This window comes from Kogia breviceps, chromosome 3 (assembly GCF_026419965.1).
Source record: "Kogia breviceps isolate mKogBre1 chromosome 3, mKogBre1 haplotype 1, whole genome shotgun sequence".
In the NCBI taxonomy this organism is placed as follows: Eukaryota; Metazoa; Chordata; class Mammalia; order Artiodactyla; family Physeteridae; genus Kogia; species Kogia breviceps.
In genome coordinates, this window is record NC_081312.1 from 77,902,915 (window position 1) to 77,929,382 (window position 26,468).

The window sequence follows — 26,468 nt, forward strand, 5'->3', positions numbered from 1 at the left end:
GATGCTCAGAGATTTCTCACAAGAGGTAACACAAATAAGCTTGTTTTGGAAGCGTGAATACAGAAGCACAGTTGGCCCAAGAATCTCCTGGGCAAGGCTGCTAACATTTCAGATTCCTGGCACCCTTCTCCAGGTGGTACTTTAAAAGAATCTCCCAGGTGATTCTGAAGCAGGATGTCTCTGACCCCAATTTGAAAGATACTGTAGAGTAATTGGACCAAACAAGTAAAGTCAGGTCCCTGGACAGTAACTGATTCTTACTCTAGATCTTTCATTAAAAGAGTTCAATGCATCAAAATATAAGAATTTCTTTCAAATGAATAACCCAATAATTTGAAATCCACATAATTGTTGTTTTTATGATCTTGCCTGCTATGGCCCCAACCAGAAGTAATGCTGAGGTACCCTGGACGCCTCTATTCTGCAAGCATCAGTTGTTTCTGGTACATAGGAAGAATGTCACCAAGAGCCTGGCAAAAATCAGTGCTGTGAAGCTTGTGTTCTTTAAAATAAGGAAGAAGGGGCAGCCAAAGAATCAGAGTCAAAACGCTGGGCAGCTGGCTTGTAAAGCTGCCTGCTGGGAAAATGCATAACTCACAGGCTGGATGGTTGATTTGGGTCTTAATTGAGCCAAGTTTTACCTCCCTGCCTGGCATGGTTGGCATGTAAAATAACAAAGGTGCCCAAAGGTAGAAATGTGGAACACTTGCACCTGGAAAAAACAAGCTGTGCCGAAGAGCAGCAAACACCACCTACTGTTTATAGACGAAGATAGTGGAAACAATGACTCTTTGTATGGCCCTAAAAAAAATTCGGTCATAAATTAAACTCTAGCTTAATGGGTAGTACAGGTAATACAAAAAGCTCTGTGGTAAGGAATGGGACCCTAATTTGCTAGTTTTCAATGGGATCTACTGTGAGAAACTGAAGTCGTTATTCCAAAGAGCTTACATATTGGAAAAAAAGCAGAGCTCAGGAAAGAGGAAAGGCAGCATGTCAGTAAGGAGATGAAACCAGCATGTGTGTTCCATGTGCCATGAATAAATTAGGGGTACCAGCCTCAGCAAGAGGAACAGCACAGGGTACAGGATGGTGGAGTCAGAATGAGGTGTGATAGGCAGAAATATCAAGAGATGAGATCAAAGCTGAGGGGGGCAGACAGGCAGGAAACCTAGTCTCAACCTAATGTTTGTGTATTAGCCTCGAGCTTGGTTTCCTTTAGTTTGGGTGGGAGGAACACTGACCAGCAGTTTACCACCCTCATATTCCTTGGCAATTTCACTTGCCCTCTCCTCCCTTTTGAGAAATGACGTGGTTGTCAGAGAATTTAGAAACCATGGCAAAGCTTTTCTCCATGGCAAGGCACTTCTCCATTTTCTCCAGCAGTGGTATCCAGCAGCTTCAGGAGGGGACAATGTGTGTCTCTTGGCCTCTCATCGCATACAGGAAGGCGAAGATTGAGGAAAGCCTTCTGAGGCGCCCACAAGAGAAGAGAAAATGCCAAGCTCAACTAAAGGCTGATGGAACAGAGACACTGTGTACACAATGGCAGTTCTGTCCCCTTAGGTGCAATGATCACCACTATTATTATCAGGAAGAACCTCCTGTGTACTGAGTCCTGCTTGATTACAGTATCAGCTCCATGAGGCTCTGGATCTGAAGTGGCTAAAGCTCGGGGCACCAAAGGGCAAAGACAACAGCTTGGCTTCCAAATGGTTTGAATTTTTTTCCACTGCCTCCTTCCCACTCTCAGATTGAATCCAAATTCCAATGTGCAAATGCAGTTTTTACTTTTTGTCCCCTCCATGGAATTTTTGTTTTGGAAAAAATAAACATGTCACTATAAACTAAGTTCTGGATTCAAATTTTTTCTTTTGGCAGGAGTATATGGATAGACGTTCATAAAAGTTTCAGTTTTAAAAAGGTTTTGTGGAAATAAATAACAGTTATAAATACTTTTCTCCAATATGGAAAAAGTCCTCCTATATCCTACCCCCTTCAACTGCCTCGTAGTGTCTGAGCTAAACTACTACCACTAGATATCTACATGTGCAAGGATTAGTATCACATGCCCCCATTTACAAGGGGGCATGTAATATTCAACACAGATATTTTAAAACATGTATACTGGAGAGGCATTTAGCACTGCCAGTCAGAAGTAGCTGCATGAGTTTAAAATGTTCACTTAATAATAAGCACTGCTTCAGTGGAGTGGGCTATATCTACTTCAGTAATGCTATCCTTACCAGGAAGCATTCCAAGTATGAAGGATGCACAAACATCAAAATGCTCATTCAACTGTGGAGACGTGTTGGGTTCCATTCTCTCCAAACCGTCTCCCATTGAAGTCACTGATACCTTTCACTCAGGTAGTGAGCCAGCTTTGATAAACACAAGGAAACCAGTAGGAGACTCAGTCTCTTCCTATCTGAACCCAACCCATCACTCAGCATCTGGTGAAGGTGACCAGGAAATACCATGTCAAATACTGCCTCTGCCCAACCATCCAAGTTCACGTGACAGAGCCTTCACTTCAGTTCCCTTCCTTATCTGCGCTAGACAACTAACCCAGATTAGTGAGGTTTCCCATCAACAATGAGGTTGAGAATAGGTGCTGCAGGGCAGATTACTCAGGAGGGAAGGGGAAAGGAAAAACCTCATCAGGAGTTACCTCCAATACACAATGGTTGTGTCAACTTGGTGCCATGAGAGAGAATGAACACACTGACAGAAGCTGAAAGAGCAATGCCACACCTCAGAAAGGAAAGTCCTTGTTCATGTTGACCCAAGATAAGTTTGTCAGACCTTATGAAGATAAATGTCTCAAATTAGGACTTCCCTGGTGGGACAGTGGTTAAGAATCTGTCTGCCAGTGCAGGGGACACAGGTTCGGTCCCTGGTCTGGGAAGATCCCATATGCTGTGGAGCAACTAAGCCCATGCACCACAACTACTGAGCCCATGCTCTAGAGCCCACAAGCCACAACTACTGAGCCCACACGCCAGAACTACCGAAGCCTGTGCACCTAGAGCCCGTGCTCCACAACAAGAGAAGGCACTGCAATGAGAAGCCCACATGCCACAACAAAGAGTAGCCCTGGCTCTCCGCAACTAGAGAAACCCCGCACGTAGCAACAAAGACCCAATGCAGCCAGAAATAAATAAATAAGTTAACTAATTAATTTTAAAAAGTGTCTCAAATTAGTCAGTTGCTCTCCAGCGGCATTTGTCCTTATGTTCTAGTGAACAAGATGAAGATGAGCGCCATGTCTGGCTTTCTAGTAAATGTGTACATTTTGGGAAAGAAGCAAGTTCATTCATTACTAAGGCAATTCAAAACTTTTCATGGCAGGCTGTAGGGTAAGAGTGAACGTGAACGTGATACTAATGAAGCCAAGGTCGGTGGTAGCTTTCCCTTGTTTTGTGATGACATCTAGCTACTTTGTCATTACTTAGTCAAACAAGGAAACAGATGTATAAGGCCGATGACTGCAAATTCAGACCTTCCACAATTTCTGAAGGTGAGGTCTGTGGACCACCTGCATAAGAATCAGACAGGAGTTTGTTTGAAAAAAAATAAAAGCAGATTTCTGGCCCTACGCAAGACAAGGCTGGGGATTGAAGGGTATGCTCATTCCAGTTTGAGAACCTCAGCCTTTCTGGGTGAGCTCAGTGCCAAAGCTCACAGGTGCTGGCTAGGATCATCATCTTCAAGGATAAAGCATTCATGACACAATTTACCTGGGAAATCAGGGAGTGACCAAAGCCACAGTGCTCATTTTTCAAACTGAAAGGTGACCAGAGGAGGTTCTGGAAACTTCCTCATGAACATCAAAAAGTTCTCCTCTTTCTTGGCTGTATTTTTCACAAAACAAGTAATTCCCTTTAGCTGTTTACTAAGAGGTTTTGCTGAATGCAATAGTAAGCCTTCTTGTGTTCACTCAGTCTCAGAGCTGGCATTAAATTCTAAAAACTCTCCTCATCTTTAGGTAAAAGAAGTAGAATTGTTTGAACCTAGATACTACAGTTTACCAGGGTAATGATTCAGATTTCAAGTCTCAAGTGACTGCCCTTGGGATGGAGGAGGTGGGGTGGAAATCAATTATTCCACCCTCAGTACTCTGAGGCAGTACTGTACCTGAATCACCCCAAAGAGACGATAATCTATTCTATTTTGAAGTAGAAATATGTTGGGATGTATAGCGAAGTGCTAAAGTAGCGCTTAAGGCAAAAGTCTTTGATGAAAGTTCTCTAATGAGAAATGGATCATTAGGGTCAAGGGTTTGTAAATCCTGTCAACCACTCAATAGCTCAAAAAGAACTGTCTGACAGAGGCTTACAAACAGCTTTCCTGTACTAGTTGTTCTCATCTAAAGGCTTTGCATAAAGCTCAGCTCAGTTTAACTGGAATGGAAGAAAAATGACTGGAAAACACACTGACAGAGAAAGCAGCTAAATCCTGGAATGACTGTTTTAAAAACAATTTGTAATCATTCCCTGAAATAACTTGGATGAAGAAACACAAATTAACTCTCCATAGCATTCTGAATTATTTAAAATCAACTATTTGCTACACAACAGGAATTTAAGAGCATACAAGATATTGCTTCCAAATGACTCATAAAATGTTTCAGTTCACATAGTTTGTTCAGGTCACTATTTAAAAACTACTCAATGAACTACTGAAAAGTAGAGAAATAAAGTTGTCAACTTAACTGTCTGTAAATCTTAACTTCTAAAACAATTTTAAACATTTCCTTTACAAAACTCTCCTCATGTAGTGGCTGGCAAATCAGATCCTAGAGGTTATCTTGTGTAACATTTTAAAGCACGTTGGAGGGAGAGCAAAACCAGATCTCTTGAATCACTATTCCGTTCTTTGTAAACAATAATTTCATCTGTGAATTACGAATATGCACATCATTTCAAACGATCACATAAGAGGTCATCAGCATGGCTTAGGTTTTATCCCCAGGTTTTACAATACCCACAAGGAATAAAAATGATGGAGGTAACATGCCTTGGGTTTTTGACTCAAATTCTAACACAAACGCAATGCAGCATTTTAATTCCATGTAAAAGTAACAACTGGAAGAGAGATATTCCTCTAATCACAGGAAGAAAAGGCAAGTCTTTGTGGTCGAATTAGTAAGTTCAAGAGTTGGTGGAGGAAGAAAAAATACTGCTAATCAAGACCAAAATAGCAGGTATTAGGTCTGAAGAGCAACGTACTAAGCGCTGCAGAGGAGCCCGGGTATGAATAACACCTACTCATAAATCACCTGGGGCCATTTGCCTGCTGTGAACAAGTAAATGACAAATGAGCAGCAGAGCAGTGGTGCCACTTTACACACTGAATAAATTCTCTGTGAAGATTCCCACCACTAAAGGTACAGACTGTCTTTAAATAAAAAGAGGGGATAGTATTGCCTCAAGCAGATAAGTTATCAAGACAGTATTAATAACTCAAATAGTAAGAAGGACAATATAGACGAGAGGAGACCTCAGGGTTAACACTTCTTTCCTTCTCTTTAACTAGGTCCTCGGATCCGGCAACCGACAAATGCATTAATAAACTTGACGTGCGTTGCTCTCGATTTCTATGCTATTCCTTTGGATATCTGTTTCCCTTCTCATCTCTTAACTGTTAGAAACAGCAGAGCATGAGGCTCAATGTGGATGCAGAAATGGAAAGAAAACTTCTGGAAAGAAAACCATTTAGCTGCCGAATGGGAAGAACTGGACGGTGGAGCCATGATTTTCAGAACCTGAGCATCCCTAGGATTAGACTCCAGCACTTCAACTTGGTGAATTCACATATGGACCAGTAGGAAATGAGCCCTTTATCCTGCCTACACAAAACAACAATAGTCCCTCACCCAGTGTGAACAATCTCCCCTTGGGGCTCTCTCGATTCCAGATGGTCATTCTTTCATTCTTCAGATAACTTGGGCTTAGGGGGTAGGGTCTGTGTCCTTCTCCTTCTCGGGACTGTTTCTAAATCACTGCTCTTCTACAAGTTAACTCCTTCTCCTTTAAGCTTCCTGTGCCTGGAGACATCACCTTTTGCTGCCTCCCTTTTTGCTATTTGTTTATTTCTGTGACCTTCCCATCTTCACTGAAATCTCTGGCCCTTTTTCGTTCCCACTCCTGGTGATTAGAACACTCACATTGTTATTTCTTGAATTGTGTGCTCCCCCAAATATATGCTGAAGTCCTGACCCCCAGCAGCTGTTAATATGACCTGATTTGGAAATAGGTCTTTACAGATGTAATCAAGTTAAGATGAAGTCATTAGGGTGAGGCTTAATCCAATATGACTGATGTCCTTACAAGAAGGGGAAAACGCCATGGGAAGACAGACACACAGAAAAGGGCCATATAAAGATGGAGGCAGAGATTGGGGGTGTGCTGCCACAAACCAAGGAACACCTGGGGCTGCCAGAAACTAGAATGGGCAAGCCTCCCACAGAGGCTTCGGAGGGAGCATAGCTCTGTTCACACCTTGATTTCAGACTTCTAGCCTCCAGAACTGTAAGAGAACAAACTTCTGTTGTCTGAAGCCACCTAGTTTATGCTAATTTGTTACAGTAGCCCTAGGAAACTAATGGGCTATATGAATAATCTATCACATTGACAGCTTCTCAGTTATTTTGCTTCTTCTTCATCAGTGATCTTCTATACTGTAGTTCAGCTACCCTCTTTCATGGTCATACACCTGGGGCCTAGTTTCAGCCAAACTGCTCTACTTGGAAACCTCTGATGGACGCACCCCACTATATAACCATGCAGTCACCTTTCAGCGGGCTTGCTTACTCAATTACTCTCATCAATGTTTACACCCCTTAATCCTTTTCACTCACACAGTCTACTCCTATCTTTAGTTCTTTCCTCATTCAGCTTAAATTCCAAGATTCCATGGCCCAGTCTCCTAAACTCTCTTGCCCTTTTGACATTTACCCCACTCACCCGGCAACACTTTGACCCTGGCAGAATTGAACTATCCACCTTCTCCATGCCTGCACTGGGCCTGCGGAGGGCTGCTGCACAAGATGACACCATTCAGGAAATTGGTAGCGTTGAAAAGTCTTGGTTACAAACCTCAGCTGGCCCTGCCTGCTGTGCCCTCACACTGCTCAGCAATCGCACTAGTCTCCTCTAGGCGGCTTGCTCACCAAAACTCTCTGCACAAAACCTACAGGTCTCCTCCCAGCCTTGCCTTCCTCCTCTTCAGTGGAATAGGAGGTCTTCCTTGCTTGAAGGCCAATTCCTCATCTCTGTTCTTAATCCCAGCCCTTTCCACTGTATCAGCAATTTGCACACTAAACCATCCCTTCCCTCTTCTGCATCTCTTTCTTCTCTTTCTCCACTTGTACCTTTCCATCAGCATGGGAACATGCTTAAGTCTTAAACACACTTAAGTCTTTTCTATTACAAAAATCCTTCCATCCTCTGACCCTCTCCAGCCATCACTCTCTCCTTCAGAGATTTCTGCACTGGCTGTCTTTATTTTGTCTTTATTTTCTGCTTGCATTCCACCTCGGTTAAACTGGCTCTGCCCTCGTCACCCCACTGAGCAAGCTCTCACCAAGACTGGCAATGGCCTACATCTAATGGACACATTCCAAACTCACATTACTTTGCCTCCAAGTGACATCCTACCCTACTGACCATACTCCTTTCTTGACACTCTTCCCGTGATTTCTGTGGCTTCTATGACATGGTCAATGCCTATTTTGCCTCTGATCTCTTAGGTTTCTCCTTCTCCTTCTCTGTGCTGTGTCTCTCTTCCTCTACTCATCTTTAAATATCTACATTTTCCAAGCCCTCTTCTCTTCCTTTCTTAATCCATATTTTTTCCACTCTCAAAGCTTGATTTGTTATCCTTAAGCCAATATCTCCTAAATATTATCTCCATTCCAACCTCTCTGATCCATACATCCAGATGCCTATAAAAATTTCCTCTTGGATGCTTTTCCAGGCCTTTTGAATTCAATATGCCCCAAATTCAGTTCATAAGCACTATCTGTCCTAACACTTTCCTTCTCCCATATACCCTATTTCACTAAACAACATGTCATCCATAGGCAGCTAAAGCCTGTAACTCTAGAGTTATACTTGACTCCTCCCACTTTGATCCCTTCACCACCCTATATGTCCCATTACCCACACCTGAAGTCAATTTAATCCCTGTCTATTCATGTCCTTTTTACATATGAAGGACCTATACAGTTTCCACAAGTTCATGTTTTCCCCTGACAATCAGCCTGTTTGTGTTTAACTCCCATCTTTGCTACTTTAAAACCTGTGCCCTTGCTTCTTCTCTTTTGCATATGCCAAAGCTGCTCTCAGTTAATTTCCTCACTAACAGTGCCATATGTTAGTCCCCCCGCTCCCCGCCTTGTTTTTTATGGCTTCAGTCTCTCCTTCTCTACAGCCTCCTTTTTCTCTGCCTAAAACATGCCTGTCTCTCTCATCATGGAAACTCCTTCTTTATAACCCAGACTTTGCTTCAACACCATTTTCTCTTCTTCCTTTTAACTTTCAGCTGCTTCACAGAGCAGTGAACACTCACTGAAGAGGTTCTGGTTCAGGTAACAGTGGAGAAGCTTACAGCAGAAAAATCTTCCTGACAATAACAATTATAAATTTTGGAAAAAACATTAAAAAGATAACTGTTTGAAGGTACTGGAGAGCAACCTAAAGCCGGAGGGAAAAATATGACTCTTGAAAGAATGGAAGCCAAGTAGGTGATATGCACATTTAATTAAAATTTCCCCCAAGGGCACTCCCTTGTTTATGGATCTTACAGAGGATTGACGGCAAGAAAAAAAGCTGCTGTGGAGTCAGAGGCCTGAGTTTGGGGTTGTTGGAATGTCAGGAAATTGAAGAGGAGAATGTGGGAAGAGGAGGGAACCACCATATATGAAAACCCCAAATCGGCATAAAAATGACCCTCAAATTCTGGCCCACTCATCAACTGTACAGGGCAGCACTCCAAATATCCAATGGAAATGAACAGCTGGAATGCTTAAAAGGAAGGAAGGTTTAGTAGCTACCTGGTTTTGGAGTGTCAGAATTTGGTGTTCAAGCCTTACTATCTAGACAGGGTTAGGAAATACTTCAGGATTTTCCTTAAAACCCAGATGGGCTACATCCCAAGACTAATGACTGTACCCTAAAACTAAACGCAAAACTAAAATAGACCAAGGTTCCAGAACATCAAGGAGTTCCACCAGTAATTTAATTGCCTGCTACAACAAAATACAATACTCTTTAGGGAAAGAAAAGTGAAAACAAAATAACTACAAAATATCACCTATAATCTTCAGTATACAATAAAAATTACTAGACATGCAAAGAAATAGGAAAATGTGACTCATAATCAAAAGAAAAACCAGTCATAAGGAGCAGATCCACAGAAAACCCATTTACCGGCATTAGTAGGCAGGATTTAAAATAACTATTATAAATGTTAATGAATTTATCAGAAAAAAAATAAGAACAATGGGAGATGAGAATGAGAATATGTAAACCTTAGAAATAAACTACTGAAAATTTTGTAATTAAAAAAGTACAATATCTGAAATAAATTCACTGGAGAGAGTTAATGACACTTTTAAATGAAAGAATCAAGAAACAAAAATAAGTCAATAGGAATTATTCAAACTGAAGAACTGAGAGAAATATAGTTGAAAAAAATGAACTGAGTTTTAGTGGCCTATGGAACAACATAAAATGGTTTAATGTATATGTAATTGGAGTCCCAGAGGAGGAATAAATGTGGCAAAATAAATATTTTAAGAAGTAATGGGGGATCTTCAAGATGGTGGAGGAGTAAGACATGGAGATCACCTTATACCCACAAATAAATCAAAAATACATCTACATATGGAACAACTCCTACAGAACACCTACTGAACGCTGGCAGAAGACCTCAGACTTCCCAAAAGGCAAGAAAATCCCCACGTACCTGGGTAGGGCAAAAGAAAAAGGAAAAAATAGAGACAAAAGAATAGGGACAGGACCTGCACCTCTGGGAGGGAGCTGTGAAGCAGGAAAAGTTTCCAAACACTAGGAAGTCCCTTCACTGGTGGAGACAGGGGTTGGGCAGGGCAGAAGTTCAGAGCCATGGAGGAGAGCACAGCAATACGGGTGCAGAGGGCAAAGTGGAGAGATTCCCACACAGATAATCAGTGCTGACCAGCACTCACCAGCCTGAGAGGCTTGTCTGCTCACCGGCAAGGGCAGGTGGGTGCTGAGAGCTGAGGCTCAGACTTCAGAGGTCAGATCCCAGGGAGAGGACTGTGGTTGGCTGCGTGAACACAGCCTGAAGGGGCTAGTGCGCCACAGCTAGCTGGGAGGGAGTCTGGGAAAAAGTCTGGACCTACCTAAGAGGCAAGAGACCATTGCATCGGGTGCACGAGGAAAGGGGATTCCTTCCCTGTCTGCACACAGAAGGCAGAGCACTGACTAAACGAGCTCCAGAGACAGGTGAGAGCTGTGGCTATCAGCGAGGACACCAGAGATGGGCAAGAAATGCTAAGGCTGCTGCTGCAGCCACCAAGAATCCTGTGTACAAGCTCAGGTCACTATCCACACCTCCCCTCCCAGGAGCCTGTGCAGCCCACCACCACCAGGGTCCTGTGATGCAGGGACAACTTCCCAGGGAGAACACACGGCACGCCTCAGGGTGTTGCAACCTCACGTTGGCCTCTACTGTCGCGGCAGGCTCACCTCACATTCCAATTATGACTACCGTACCCCTCTGTCCCCCGAGCCAGAATGAGCCCGAGCCCCCTAATCAGCTGCTGCTTTAACCCACTCCTGTCTGGGCAGGGAACAGATGCCTGAGGGCAACCTACATGTAGAGATGGGACCAAAACCAAAGCTGAACCCCAGGAGCTGTGCAAAAAAAGAGAAAGGGAAATTTCTGCATGCAACCTCAGAAGCAGTGGTTTAAATCCCCACAATCAACTTGATTTACCCTGCATCTGTGTAATACCTGAATAGACAATGAATTGTCCCAAAACTGAGGCGGTGGACATGGGGAGCAACTGCAGACTTAGGATTTGCTGTCTGAGACTAACTTTTTTCTGATTTTTATGTTTATCTTAGTATACTTTTTAGTGCTTGTTATCATCGGTGGATTTGTTTATTGGTTTCATTGCTTTCTTCTCTCTTTTTAAAGTTATTATTACTTTTTTATTTTTTATTCTAATACTTTTACTATTTACTTATTTTATTTATTTTTTCTTTCTTTTTTTCTCCGTTTTCTTCTAGCCATCTGTCTAACAAGGTCTTGGTGCCCTGGCCAGGTGTCAGCCTTGAGCCTCTGAGGTGAGAGAGCTGAGCTCAGGACATTGGACCACCAGAGACCTCCCGGCCCCACATAATATCAATCAGCGAGAGCTCTCCCAGACATCTCCGCCTCAACACTAAGACCCAGCTCCACCCAATGGCCAGAAAGCTCCAGTGCTGGATGTCCCATGCCAAACAACTAGCAAGACAGGAACACAAACCCACCCATTAGCAGAGAGGCTGCCTAAAATAATAATAAGTTTAGAGGCACCCCAAAACACACCATCAGATGTGGCCCTGCGACCAGAAAGACAAGATCCAGCCCCACTCACCACACACATCCACCAGTCCCCTCCACCAGGAAGCATACACAACCCACTGAACCAACCTTACCCACGGGGGGCAGACACCAAAAACAACGGGAACTATGAACCTGCAGCCTGAGAAAAGGAGACCCCAAACACAGTACGTTAAGCAAAATGAGAGGACAGAGAAATGTGAAGCAGATGAAGAAGCAAGGTAAAAACCCACCAGAACAAACAAATGAAGAGGAAATAGGCAGTGTACCTGAAAAAGAATTCAGACTAATGATAGTAAATATGATCCAAAATCTTGGAGAAAGAATGGAGAAAAAACCAGAAACATTTAACAAGGACCTAGAAGAACTAAAGAGCAAACAAACAATGATGAACAACACAGTAAATGAAATTTAAAATTCTCTAGGGCTTCCCTGGTGGCGCAGTGGTTGAGAGTCCGCCAGCCAATGTAGGGGACATGGGTTCGTGCCCCTGTCTGGGAAGATCCCACATGCCGCAGAGTGGCTGGGCCCATGAGCCATAGATGCTGAGCCTGCACGTCCAGAGCCTGTGCTCCGCAATGGGGAGAGGGCACCACAGTTAGAGGCCCACATACCACAGAAGAAAAAAAAATTCTCTAGAAGGAATCAATAGCAGAATAACTGAAGCAGAAGAACAGATAAGTGACCTGGAAGACAAAATAGTGGAAATAACTACTGCAGAGCAGAATAAAAAAAAAAGAATGAAAAGAATTGATAGTCTCAGAGATATGTAGGACAATATTAAACACAACAACATTCAAATTATAGGTGTCCCAGAAGAAGAAGAGAAAAACAAAGGATCTGAGAAAATATTTGAAGAAATTTTAGTTCAAAACTTCCCTAAAAAGGGAAAGGAAATAGTCAATCAAGTCCAGGAAGCATAGAGTCGAATACAGAATAAATCCAAGGAGAAATGTGCCAAGACACATATTAATCAAACTATCAAAAATTAAATACAAAGAAAAATATTAAAAGCAGCAAGGGAAAAGCAACAAATAACATACAAGGGAATCCCCATAAAGTTAACAGCCGACCTTTCAGAAGAAACTCTGTAAGCCAGAAGGGTGTAGCAGGACATATTTAAAGTAAGCAAAGGGAAAAACCTACAACCAAGATTACTCTACGCAGCAAGGATCTCATTCAGATTCGATGGAGAAATTAAAACCTTTACAGGCAAGCAAAATCTAAGAGAATTCAGCACCACCAAACCAGCTTTACAACAAATGCTAAAGGAACTTCTCTAGGCAGGAAGCACAAGAGAAGGAAAAGACCTACAATAACAAATACAAAACAATTAAGAAAATGGTAACAGGAACATACATATCAATAAGTACCTTAAATGTAAATGGATTAAATGCTCCAACCAAAAGACACAGACTGGCTGAATGGATACAAAAACAAGACCTGTGTATATGCTGTCTACAAGAGACCCAATTCAGACCTAGGGACACATACAGCCTGAAACTGAAGGGATGGAAAATGATATTCCATGCAAGTGGAAAACAAAAGAAAGCTGGAGTAGTAATTCTCCTATCAGACAAAATAAACTTTAAAATAAAGACTATTACAAGAGACAAACAAGGCCACTACACAATGATCAAGGGATCAATCCAAAAAGAAGATATAACGATTGTAAATATATATGCAGCAAACATAGAAGCACCTCAATACATAAGGCAAATGCTAACAGCCATAGAAACAGCCATAGAAGAGGAAATCGACAGTAACACAATCATAGTGGGGGAATTTAACACCTTACTTTCACCAATGGACAGGTCATCCAAAATGAAAATAAATAAGAAAACACAGCTTTAAATGACATATTAGAACAGTTGGACTTAATTGATATTTATAGGACATTCCATCCAAAAACATTAGAATACACTTTCTTCTCAAGTGCTCATGGAACATTCTCCATGAAAGATCATATCTTGGGTCACAAGTCAAGCCTCGGTAAATTTAAGAAATTGAAACCGTATGAAGTATCTTATCTGTCCACAATGCTATGAGACCAGATGTCAATTACAGGGAAAAAAAACTGTAAAAAAAACCCACAAAAACATATGGAGGTTACACAATACACTACTAAATAACCAAGAGATCACTGAGTAAATCAAAGAGGAAACTAAAAAATACCTAGGGCTTCCCTGGTGGCGCAGTGGTTGAGAGTCCGCCTGCCGATGCAGGAGACACGGGTTCGTGCCCCGGTCCGGGAGGATCCCACATGCCGCGGAGCAACTAAGCCCGTGAGCCATGGCTGCTAGGCCTGTACGTCCGGAGCCTGTGCTCCACAACGGGAGAGGCCACAACAGTGAGAGGCCCGCATACCACACACACACACAAAAAAAAACCTAGAAACAATGACAATGAAAACACGATGATCCAAAACCTATGAGATGCAGCAAACACAGTTCTAAGAGGGAAGTTTATAGCAATACAATCCTACCTCAAGAAACAAGAAACATCTCAAATAAACAACCTAACCTTACACCTAAAGCAACTAGAGAATGGAGAAGAAGAACAACAACAAAAACCCAAAGAGAGCAGAAGGAAAGGAATGATAAAGATCAGATCAGAAATAAATGAAAAAGAAATGAAGGAAATGATAGCAAAGATTAATAAAACTAAAAGCTTGTTCTTTGAGAAGATAAACAAAATCGATTAAACAGTAGCCAGAATCATCAAGAAAATAAGAGAGAAGACTCAAATCATTAGAATTAGAAATGAAAACGGAGAAGTAGCAACTGACACTGGAGAAATACAAACGATCATGAGAGATTACTACAAGCAACTATATGCCAATAAAATGGACAACCTGGAAGAAATGGACAAATTCTTAAAAAAGCATAACCTTCCAAGACTGAACCAGGAAGAAAGAGAAAATATAAACAGACCAAACACAAGCACTGAAATTGAAACTGTGATTAAAAATCTTCCAGCAAAGAAAAGCCCAGGACCAGATGGCTTCACAGGCGAATTCTATCAAACATTTAGAGAAGAGCTAACACCTACCCTTCTCAAACTCCTCCAAAATATAGCAGAGGGAGGAACACTCCCAAACTCATTCTATGAGACCACCATCACCCTGATACCAAAACCAGACAAAGATGTCACAAAGAAAGAAAACTACAGGCCAATATCACTGATGAACATAGATGCAAAAATCCTCAATAAAATACTAGCAAACAGAATCCAACAGCACAGTAATAGGATCATACACCATGATCAAGTAGGGTTTAGCCCAGGAATGCAAGGATTCTTCACCATATGCAAATGAATCAATGTGACACACTATAATAACAAATTGAAAGATAAAACCATAGGATAATTCAATAGATGCAGTAAAAGCTTTCAACAAAATTCAACACCCACTTATAATAAAACCTGTCCAGAAAGTAGGCATAGAGGGAACTTACCTCAACATAATAAAGGCCATTTATTACAAAACCACAGCCAACATTATTCTCAATGATAAAAAACTGAAATGATTTCCTCTAAGATCAGGAACAAGAAAAGACTGCCCATTCTAAGCACTATTTTTTAAAATAAATTTATTTATTTTATTTTTGGCTGCCTTGGTTCCTCGTTGCTGCGCATGGGCTTTCTTTTAGTTGCGGTGAGCAGGAGCTACTCTCATTGTGGTACATGGGCGTCTCACTGTGGTGGCTTCTCTTATTGTGGAGTATGGGATCTAGGCACACAGGCTTCGGCAGTTGTGGCACACGGGCTCAGTAGTTGTGGCTTACTGTCTCTAGAGCACAGGCTTAGTAGTTGTGGTGCACCGGCTTAGTTGCTCCATGGCATGTGGGATCATCACAGACCAGGGCTCGAACCCATGTTCTCTGCATTGGCAGGTGGATTCTTAATCACTGCACCACCAGGGAAGCCCCCTCACCACTATTATTCAACATAGTTTTGGAAGTTTTAGAAACAGCAATTAGAGAAGAAAAGAAATAAAAGGAATCCAAATCAGAAAAGAAGAAGTAAAACTGTCACTGTTTGCAGATGATATGATACTATACATAGAGAATCCTAAAGATGCTACCAGAAAACTACCAGAGCTAATCAATGAATTTTGTAAAGTAGCAGGATACAAAATTAATGCACAGAAATCTCTTGCATTCCTATACACTAATGATGAAAAGTCTGAAAGAGAAACGAAGGAAACACTCCCATGTACCACTGCAACAAAAGGAGTAAAATACCTAGGAATAAACCTACCTAAGGAGATAAAAGACCTGTATACAGAAAACTATAAGACACGGATAAAAGAAATTAAAGATAATACAAACAGATGGAGAGATATAGCATGTTCTTGGATCGGAAGAATCAACATTGTGAAAATGACTATACTACCCAAAGCAATCTACAGATTCAATGCAATCCCTATCAAGCTACCCATGACATTTTTCACAAACTAGAACAAAAAATTTCACAATTTGTATGGAAACACAAAAGATCCAGAATAGCCAAAGCAGTATTGAGAAAGAAAAACAGAGCTGGAGGAATCAGGCTCCCTGACTTCAGATTATACTACAAAACTACAGTAGTATAGACAGTATGGTACTGGCACAAAAACAGAAATATAGATCAATGGAACAGCATAGAAAGCCCAGAGATAAAGCCACACACATATGATCACCTTGTCTTTGATAAGGGAGGCAAGAATACATAATGGAGAAAAGACAGCCTCTTCAACAAGTGGTGCTGGAAAAACTGGACAGCTACATGCAAAAGAATAATATTAAAACACTTCCTAACACCACATACAAAAATAAACTCAAAATGGATTAAAGACCTAAACGTAAGGCCAAACACTATAAAACTCTTAGAGGAAAACATAGGCAGAACACTTTGACATAAATCACAGCAAGACTCTTTTTGACCCACCTCCTAGAGAAATGAAAAACGGGACCTAATGAGACTTCAAAGCTTTTGCACAGCAAAGGAAACTATAAACAAGTCTAAAAGACAACCCTCAGACTGGGAGAAAATATTTGTAAATGAAGCAACTGACAAAGGATTAATCTCCAAAATATACAAGCAGCTCATGCACCTCAATATCAAAAAAACAAACAACCCAATGCAAAAATGGGCAGAAGACCTCAATAGACATTTCTCCAGAGAAGATATACATATGGCCAATAAACACATGAAAGGATGCTCAACATCACTAATCATTAGATAAATGCAAATCAAAACTACAATGAGGTATCCCCTCACACCAGTCAGAATGGCATCATCAAAAAATCTACAAACAATAAAGGTTGGTGAGGGTGTAGAGGAAAGTTAACCCTCTTGCACTGTTGGTAGGAATGTAAATTGATACAGCCACTATGGAGAACAGTATGGAGGTTCCTTAAAAAACTAAAAATAGAACTACCATATGACCCAGCAATCCCACTGCTGGGCATATACCTTGAGAAAACCATAATTCAAAAAGAGTCATGTACCACAATGTTCATTGCAGCTCTATTTACAATAGCCAGGACATGGAAGCAACCTAAGTGTCCATCAACAGATGAATGGATAAAGAAGATGTGGCACATATATACAATGGAGTATTACTCAGCCATAAAAGAAATGAAATTGAGTTATCTGTAGTGAGATGGATGGACCTAGACTCTGTCGTACAGAGTGAAGTCAGAAAGAGAAAAACAAATATTGTATGGTAACACATATATATGGAATCTAAGAAAAAAATGTCACGAAGAGACTAGGGGTAGGACAAGAAAAAAACACAGACCTACTAGAGCATGGACTTGAGGATATGGGGAGGGGGAAGGGTAAGCTGTGACGAAGTGAGAGAGGGGCATGGACATATACACACTACCAAATGTAGGGTGGATAGTTAGTGGGAAGCAGCCGCATGGCACAGGGAGATCAGCTAGGTTTGTGACCACCTAGAGGGGTGGGATAGGGAGGGTGGGAGGGATGGAGACGCAAGTGGGAAGAGATAGGGGAACATATGTATTTGTATAGCTGATTCACTTTGTTGTAAAGCAGAAACTAACACACCATTGTAAACCAATTATACTCCAATAAAGATGTTAAAAAAAAAAAAGAGTCATGTACCACAATGTTCATTGCAGCTTCATTTACAATAGCCAGGACATGGAAGCAACCTAAGTGTCCATTGACAGATAAATGGATAAAGAAGATGTGGCACATATATACAATGGAATATTACTCAGCCATAAAAAGAAATGAAATTGAGTTATCTGTAGTCAGATGGATGGATCTAGAGTCTGTCATACAGAGTGAAGTAAGTCAGAAAGAGAGAAACAAATACCGTATGCTAACACACATATATGGAATCTAAAAAAAAGAAAAAAAAGTTTTGATGAACCTAGGGGCAGGACAGGAATAAAGAAGATGCAGACGTAGAGAATGGACTTGAGGACATGGGGAGGGGGAAGCGTAAGCTGGGACGAAGTGAGAGAGTGGCATGGACATATATACACTACCAAATGTAAAATAGATAGCTAGTGGGAAGCAGCCGCATAGCACAAGGAGATCAGCTCGGTGCTTTGTGACCACCTAGAGGGGTGGGATAGGGATGGTTGGAGAGAAATGCAAGAGGGAGGGGATATGAGGATATATGTATACATATAGCTGATCCACTTTGTTATACAGCAGAAACTAACACAACATTGTAAAGCAATTATACTCCAATAAAGATGTTAAATAAAAAGAAAAAAGAAGTAACGGGGACTTCCCTGGTGGTGCAGTGGTTATGAATCTGCCTGCCAACACAGGGGGCACAGGTTCGAGCCCTGGTCCAGGAAGATCCCACATGCCGCGGAGAAACTATGCCCATGCCCCACAACTACTGAGCCTGCACTCTAGAGCCCATGAGCCACAACTACTGGCCCGTGTGCCTAGAGCCCATGCTCTGCAACAAGAGAAGCCACCACAATTAGAAGCAAGGAAGAGTAGCCCCTGTTCACTGCAACTAGAGAAAGCCCACACAAAGCAATGAAGACCCAATGCAGCCCAAAGGAAAAAAAAAAAAGGTAACAACTGTCAAATTTCCAAACTTGTTAAAAAAAGATAAACCCAACCAAGAGATCCATAAAGCTCAGCAACATCTAGGCAGGATAAATAGAAAGAAAACTACCCTCAAATACATCATTCGAACTGCTGACAATCAAAGATAAAGAAAAATTCTTAAAACCTTCTAAAGAAAAAGACATTTCATACAGAGAAATGATAAAATGATAGCTCATTTTTCATTAAAAAAAAATAAAAGCAGGTCAAAGACAACACAACATCATCTTTAAAGTGCTGAAAGAAAAAAGTCAAACCAGGATTTTATAACCAGAGAAAATATCCTTTAAAAACAGAGACAAAATAAAGACATTCTCAGTGTAAAAAAAAAAAAAAAATGCTGGGTGAGTTTGTCGCTGGCAGATCTTCACTACAAAAAATGCTAAAGGATATTCTTCAGGCTGGAGGAAAATCTACCAGATGGAAATCTGGATCTAAAGGAAAACCTGAAGAGCACTAAAAATGTTACATACCTGGATATTATTTTTATAAAAACAATTTTTTTTCTTTTCTTAATTTCTTTAAAAGACAATCGACTATTTGCAACAAAAATAATAAAGTCCTGCACATTATATAACTTGTAGTAATAAAACACATGCCAATAATGCACAAAGGATAAGGATAGTAATGTAATGGTAACTCACGGAAGATTGTGATAAGTTAAGGATTCATACTGTAATCCCCAAAGGAGCTAGTGAAAAACAATACCAAGAAGTAGAGCTATAAAGCCAATAGAGGAGATAAAATGGGACATTTAAAAAAATATTTGATTTATTCTAAAGAAGGCAGATAAGGAGAAACTGGGACAAAAACTAGGGGTATACATACACACACAGAACAAATAGCAAGATAGTAGACTAAAACCCAATAGTATCAACTATTATAATAAATGTAAATGGACTGAACACTCCAATAAAATAGCAGAGATTATAGAATGAAGGGGAATCAACACTTAACTCTATGCTGTTTATAAGGGACATATTTTAAAAATAAAGATATAAACAAGTTGAAAACAAAAAGCTGGAAAAAGATATACCACACAAACAGTAAGCATTAGAAAGCTTACGGCTAGATTAGTATCAGTCAATGTATATTATAAGACCAAGGATAAATAGTTACATTTGATAACGAGAAAAGGACCGATTCATCAGAAAACAAACAAAAATTCTAAACATGTGCATACCTAATAACAGAGTTTTAAAATACATATAACAAAACGGACAGAACTAACGAAAGACACAGGCAAATCTTCAGTTTTTAACATCTCTCAGTAATTGACAGAATAAGTAGATACAATTTAGTAAGAATATTCATCTTGACATTCATAAAACACTACATTCAACAACTACAGAATGCAGTTTTTTTAAGTACATATGGAACACTTCAAGATACACCATATGCTGGGCTGAAAAATAAGTCCCAGTAAATTGCAAAGGATTGAAATCATACAGAGTATGTTCTCTGACCATATTAAAATTAAATTAGAAGTCAGTAACATAAAAATCTACATCCCACTAATTAATCTTACTTTTTAAAACCATGCGCTTATTGTTTAATCCTTTTTATCTAACTTATTCTCTCTGATTCTTCTTTATATGTCACTTTTAAGGTCACAAATGTCCTGCTGATCCTCAAATCCAGGCCTTTTACTTAATTAATTCAGTACATGGGTAACTTAACTGAATAAAGCAACAGTTCCTGAGGACCTAATGTGTGTCTGACCCTCTGCTGGGGATAATAAATGCTATTGCTTAAACAGCACTTTGGATGTGTCAGGCCCTATGTAAGTACTTTACAATTATAAACACTTGTTATTAAATATTCAAGATAATCCTATGAGATGGGAACAGTTTTAAAGATGAAGAAACTGGGGCAAAGAGAGAGAAGTCATTTGAACCATGGTCATAAAGCTATTAGGCAGTGAAGCCAAAATTACCAGCCCAGAAATTCTAGCTCCATGGCTGTGTTTCTTAACTGCTGTACTATACAGGCATACTTTTTGTTTTTCTTTTTCACTTTATTGTGCTTTGCAGATATTGCTTTATTTGCAAATTGAAGGTCAGTGGCCACCCTACGTTGAGCAAATCTGTTGGCACCATTTTTCCAACAACATTTGCTCACTCTGCATCTCTGTGTCACATTTTGGTAATTCTCACAATATTTCAAACTTTTTCATTATTATACTTGTAATGGTGAGCTGTGATCAGCGATCTTTGAGTTACTACTATGACTGGCTGAAGGCTTAGATAATGGTTAGCTTTTTTTTTTTAGCAATAAAGTATTTTAAAATTAAGGTATCTACATTGTTATTTTTGGACATAATGCTATTACAGCCTTAACACACTACATTATAGTGTAAACATAACTTTTAAATGCACTGGGAAACCAAAAAAATTCGTGTGACTCACTTTATTGCTATATTTGCTTTACTGAAGTGGTCTGGACCCAAACCTTCAATATCTCTAAGGTATGCCTGTATAGTCTTTGACTTTAGTGATCACGGAATGGCAGAGAGCAGGAGAAAAGACAAGTAAACCATCCTACTGCAATGCAATGGATGTTTTGATCACCTCCCCCCCGCTCCCCCATTTACAGTGTTTCTGTGCCTTATATCTCAATACTGAGGCACTTAGTAATCTGCCTTATCACCCCTTAATAAACTTACTTTCTAGGAAAAAATATGATAATATTTATACTGTAAAAAATTAGCTATAAAAATTTTAATATTGCTTCATGTGTTGAGAGCATTTGCATTTTAATAGATTCTGTTTGATTTAGGCAAAATACATATTTCTAACTTTGGAATGTCAGGCATTCAGAGGACACGTGAAGGAAGGTTGTGGGAGGGGTGTGGAGATCTGCCCAGGTATTCTTAAAATCTAACCACTTGAAGAAATGTGGCTTCTTTATAATTAAATAAGTTAGAGTCATAATACTCTTTATTGATGAGCATTATAGAAATTAGTCAGTGATTCGAGTTTGCAATGAATCATCTTCAGGAAGTCATTTAACTTTGTCTCAATTGTTATATCTTTCCTTTTCTGTAAATGAGAATAATATTTGCTCCATAGGGTTGTAAAGATTAAATGAAAGAAAGTATGTAAGCACCATGGCATACAGCATATGATGCTTGATAACTGTTAAAAAACCAAAAAGATGTGTTAAGTCTCTTTATATTAATGTGTAAGTCTCTTTATAAGACAAGGGAATTTTTTGAAGTTTTATAATAGTTTGGCCTTTCATACGATCTCAAGTCCATAGAGAATACTACACACTAAAGTAACAATCAGAAGTTCAAAAAAGGGTATACAATTTCAGGCTGGGCCTCTGTAAATTTGCATAGGCTGAGTTTTTTAGGAGTAAACAGTAAATCTTTCTGAGCTGAAGATAATAAAAGCAACAGAAAATAAGGATTTTTTAGCCAAGAATTCTATCCTAATTTATGTCATTGACATAATGATTTTTGCACAATCACAAATGTTTAATTCTGGGTCTTGAGAACCTATACAGGTTTTCAGAAACCATAGCAGACTATTTTTCAGTTTTCAAAAGAGGAGGTGAAAACAATAGGAATAAAATTTTCCCTGAAAATGTTCAGTTTGAAAATCAGATATGAAACTGGATTTTTCATTTTGAATAAACCATGATCAGTAAGACACAATGTTCCCTGACAGAGGTAGAACTTTTTTCTGAGATACTAGAGCCCAAAGGCTTTAGATGTGACGCTGGCTTTTGAAGGGTACTAGGGTAAGTTGTTTCACTTCATCAATTGCAGTTTCATTATCATTAAAATCAGTGAAACAAACAAACCTCAGTCTGCTGCAACTGATTTTAAACAAAGAGTTCCCATATTTTTCCTCCTTTTTGATGATCTACAATACAATTAAGGTAGGTGGAAGTCAGGATTTGGAAAGGTGTTGGGCTGCAGTAGTTAAGTAATGGTCATCAGTGAAGATTCCTATGGGATAAGGCTTATGAAATTTTCTCTTTCTGCATGACGATTTGACCTTCAGTTAATTGTCCAGTTTTGTTCTTGGGACAATCTGATAAAACTGATATGTTAATTATGTTACTAGGGAACATTACTTAGTGTGAAAATGATCCCTGATTGATAGCCTGTCTCTGGACTGGAGAGACCACCAGTACCTCATAGAAAGTCCTATATTTGTGATTTCCCCAAGTGTAATGACCCTTGTAGTGGTGGTGGTCCTTCGTGGGCATCTCAAAAGCTATGTCTATGGAGTTGTTACAAGATACACTGGCTCCTGTGGTACATGAGGCTTTTAAGCCATGGTGACTCCACACCTGCCTGATGTGCACCTTGTCTCTTTGAACTTAAGCTGTCATTTGGGGTGGGGATTCAGAAGGCAGCCCCTGGATGGCTGCAAGGATTCCCGCAGGAGTGCCTGACACTTCCCAGCAGGCAAGCTGTGGTTCCTGCCCTACTGAGCAGACTGGGGTCTATCAGCATCTTATGAGTCTGGATGTGAAGTTGAACCAAAGATGACCCCCTTGTGGACACTGCAGATACATCATAGATGAGATATAATAAGAACCAGAGGAAAAGTAGTAAATTCCTGATTCCTGGGAACACATTTTCCACTTAAAAATGACAGTCAATAAACATTTGCTGCTATTGATAAAATAGAGACACAACATTTCCCCTCAATGTTTCCTGGTCTCTGGTTTTAACCCTGAGTCTTCCCTACAAAACAAAATACCTTTTAACTCCCCAAGCTGTGCTCATTAGAATGGAAAGCTGAATAAGGGTGCTTTCATGAATTAATATCTGCAGTTTCAGGGGCTTTCAGAGAAGGGTGGGCCATGACAAACAGGAATCAAAGTCACAAGAACTCTCCCAAGTGCTCAACAGTCTCCAGGTCTATAGCAAGTGTTCACATTCTTATACTTTTGCTTCTTATTCTTCTACCCTCTCACTCCTTGCTTCAATATGACCTCTTTCTCTCAGGGCTCATATACTGAGAATCTCTTTCAAGTACCTTATCTCAACTGTTCTTTCTCTGAAGTCTTTCTTCTCCCTAGAGTTCATCTCAGTTTTATCTCTCTGAGCCTCAACTAGCTTGAAAGACCCTTGACTGGGAATGCCCAAGGTCACCATTTGGCTCTGTAGCCAGCTGATAAGAGTGACATTTGAGGTCTGTGCCTCATACCCAGTGCCAGGCTTGGGAATACACATGCCTTCTCACTTCATCGCATGGCTTATATTAGTTTCCAAAAGCCTAAGAATGGCACAGCTGGTTGTGAAATCTGATGGTAGAGAATTGGAAGAAATATCTACTGAAAAGGGAGGGGACAGGCCAGAAGAGGTGTATGCATAGTCGGAGCTGGTTGTAGGAAAGCCTGAAGCCACAGAAAATGGGCTCATCTAGCAGGCTGCTCTCAGGACCGGTGACAGGAAATTCTGAAGACCTACTCTATCCTTTCCAGGAACTTTACCTTGTTTTTCTGTAAGAAGCCCTCATGGTACGTTTTCTTCATACTGTATATAAAAGAGAGACACTCACATAATGATAGTGGGTGTGCTAACTGTAACAACTGGTATATCCTTTTAGGAAAGTAGTTTAATATTGTTTATCCTTCTGATATCATTAATTCTTCTCCTGGACATTACTCCAGGAAGCAAAAGTAAACCAACAAAACCACATACACGATTTTTTTTTTTTAATAACCATGAAGGCTACATAGCAATATGGAACTGGCTGAAACATGAAAGAAAAAAAGCAGAATGTCTGAATATCCACTATGAGTATGACTTTGAAAATATATGGGTACATGTGGATAAAGGCCAGAGAGCAAAACAAAAATGAAAACAGTTGTGACAAGGGAATACAGTTATAGATACATTTTATTTTGTTTAAAAATTCTTCAGTCCTGTTATCTTGTTTTACATTTAAAATGAAAAATTAAAATAAGAACAATCCCTTAGTCAAGCGGGGGTTAGGAAGGATTCGTGTTAACCCTAATGTGTTCATGAGTGGTGTAGGTTATTATTTTTACACCTGTGAGATACAAAGAATTCTTAGATTATGATACACAGTTCTCTTTAATTTGTTTAGGTAAATCACAATAGCCAGTGGTTAAATAGAGTTTACAATGTGCTAGGTGGTTCACATGTATTAATTCATTTAATCCTAATAACGACCTTATTAGGTAGTTCCTATTAAATTCCCACTAGGCAGAGGAGAAAACTAAGTTCAGAAAGATGAGGTACCTTGCTCAAGGCCCTGGCTTAGCTGGTGAGTGGTGGAGACAGGATTCAAACTCTTGCCGGTCTGGCTCCAGAGCTGTGCCCTAAACCAGTGTCCTGTGACCCACTCAACGGATAACTAGAAAATGGTACCATGGGTTTCTAATTTGGGCCAATGCTCTTTCTACTGCACCAGGCTGCATCTTATCTGGTAGGTGAGAAAGCTAAAAACAAGACTGAGTGACTTGTTCATGGTCACATGATGAGCTAATGGTTGAGAATTAACTTCTTGGCTTATAATCTAATGATCTTCCTATTATCCCAGACTGCTGGGAATGAAAAGAAAAAAACCTAGCTAAGAACAAAAGTAAATGAGAAAAGGCCTTAGGGAAATCAAGCCTAAGACCTTTAAAAAGATAAAAATCTTCCTTGCCTCTTTGCTCTGGCATTTATTTGAATGTAACCCTGTCCTACATGCCACTGACGTAAGTCTGTGCTTTTGGATCAGTGACCTACACGGGAGGGAGCAGGGTGAGGGAGAAGAGAGGGTTTCTGGGAGACGCAGCCATCACGGTGCATATCTGCTGTGCTAGGATTTGCCCAGACTCTGCATGTGTGCCTGTGTTGTATATGTTCACATAGAGAAATGACATATCAATCAGGTGGCCTCACTGGAAAATGTAACCCATCTTCTGATTTAAAATTTAAAAAGATTCTGTAAGAAAAACTGAGCGTGGAGGGGTGATGGTTAATTGTGCGCCAACTTGGCTAGACTACAGTACTTAGTTATTTAATCAAACACCAATCTAGGTTTTGATGGGAAGGCATTTTGTAGATCTAATTAACATCTGCAATTAGTTGACTTTAAAGGGGATTACCCTTGATAATGTGGGTGGGCCTCCCCCAATCAGTTGAAAGCCTTAAGAATAAAAACTGAGGTTTCTTGGAGGAGAAAAAAAATCTGCCTTAAGACAGCATTAACTCCTGAGTTTCCAGTTGATCTGAACCTAGTGATTTCAGACTTGCCAGCCTCCCTAATTGCATGATCCAGTTCCTTAAAATAAATCCATATCCACCCATCCATCCATCCACCCACCCATCCATCCACCCACCCATCCATCCATCCATCCATCCACCCACCTATCTAGAAAAAGGGAGAGATCCTATTGGTTCTGTTTCTCTGGAAAACGCTGACTGATATAAAGGTCTTTCCAGGACTACAAAGTACTGTGAGAAAACTGGGCACACAGATCCACCTGACATAGAGTTCATGAAAAGCAGAAAGCAACTGAAAATGCAGGAAGCAAAGTTTGGCTGAGGAGAGATGATGTTACATGCCACCCTGCAGGTGGAGATCAGAGCAAACATTCCTCTCTGCCTCCAGGTCACAGCAGGCAATTACAACAATCTCAGCACAGTCACAGCTGAAAGTGATGAGCTTGCCATGAAACACAGGTCCAAGGACCTATGAGTCCCTGTAGCAATAAAACCGAGAGCTGGGGGTACAGAACACGCACTCAGATTTCTAGGAATTAACAACAAAGAAGGTGCTCTGGAGGTAGTAAAAGAACCT

At 40.3% G+C, this 26,468-nt stretch overlaps 1 protein-coding gene across 9 annotated transcripts in view; it reads right to left on the reverse strand.

The window, feature by feature from the left end:
• RYR3 (ryanodine receptor 3) overlaps positions 1 to 26,468 on the reverse strand; it is a 550,085-nt gene that overhangs the window by 338,980 nt on the left and 184,637 nt on the right. The gene's annotated exons all lie outside the window — the stretch shown is intronic.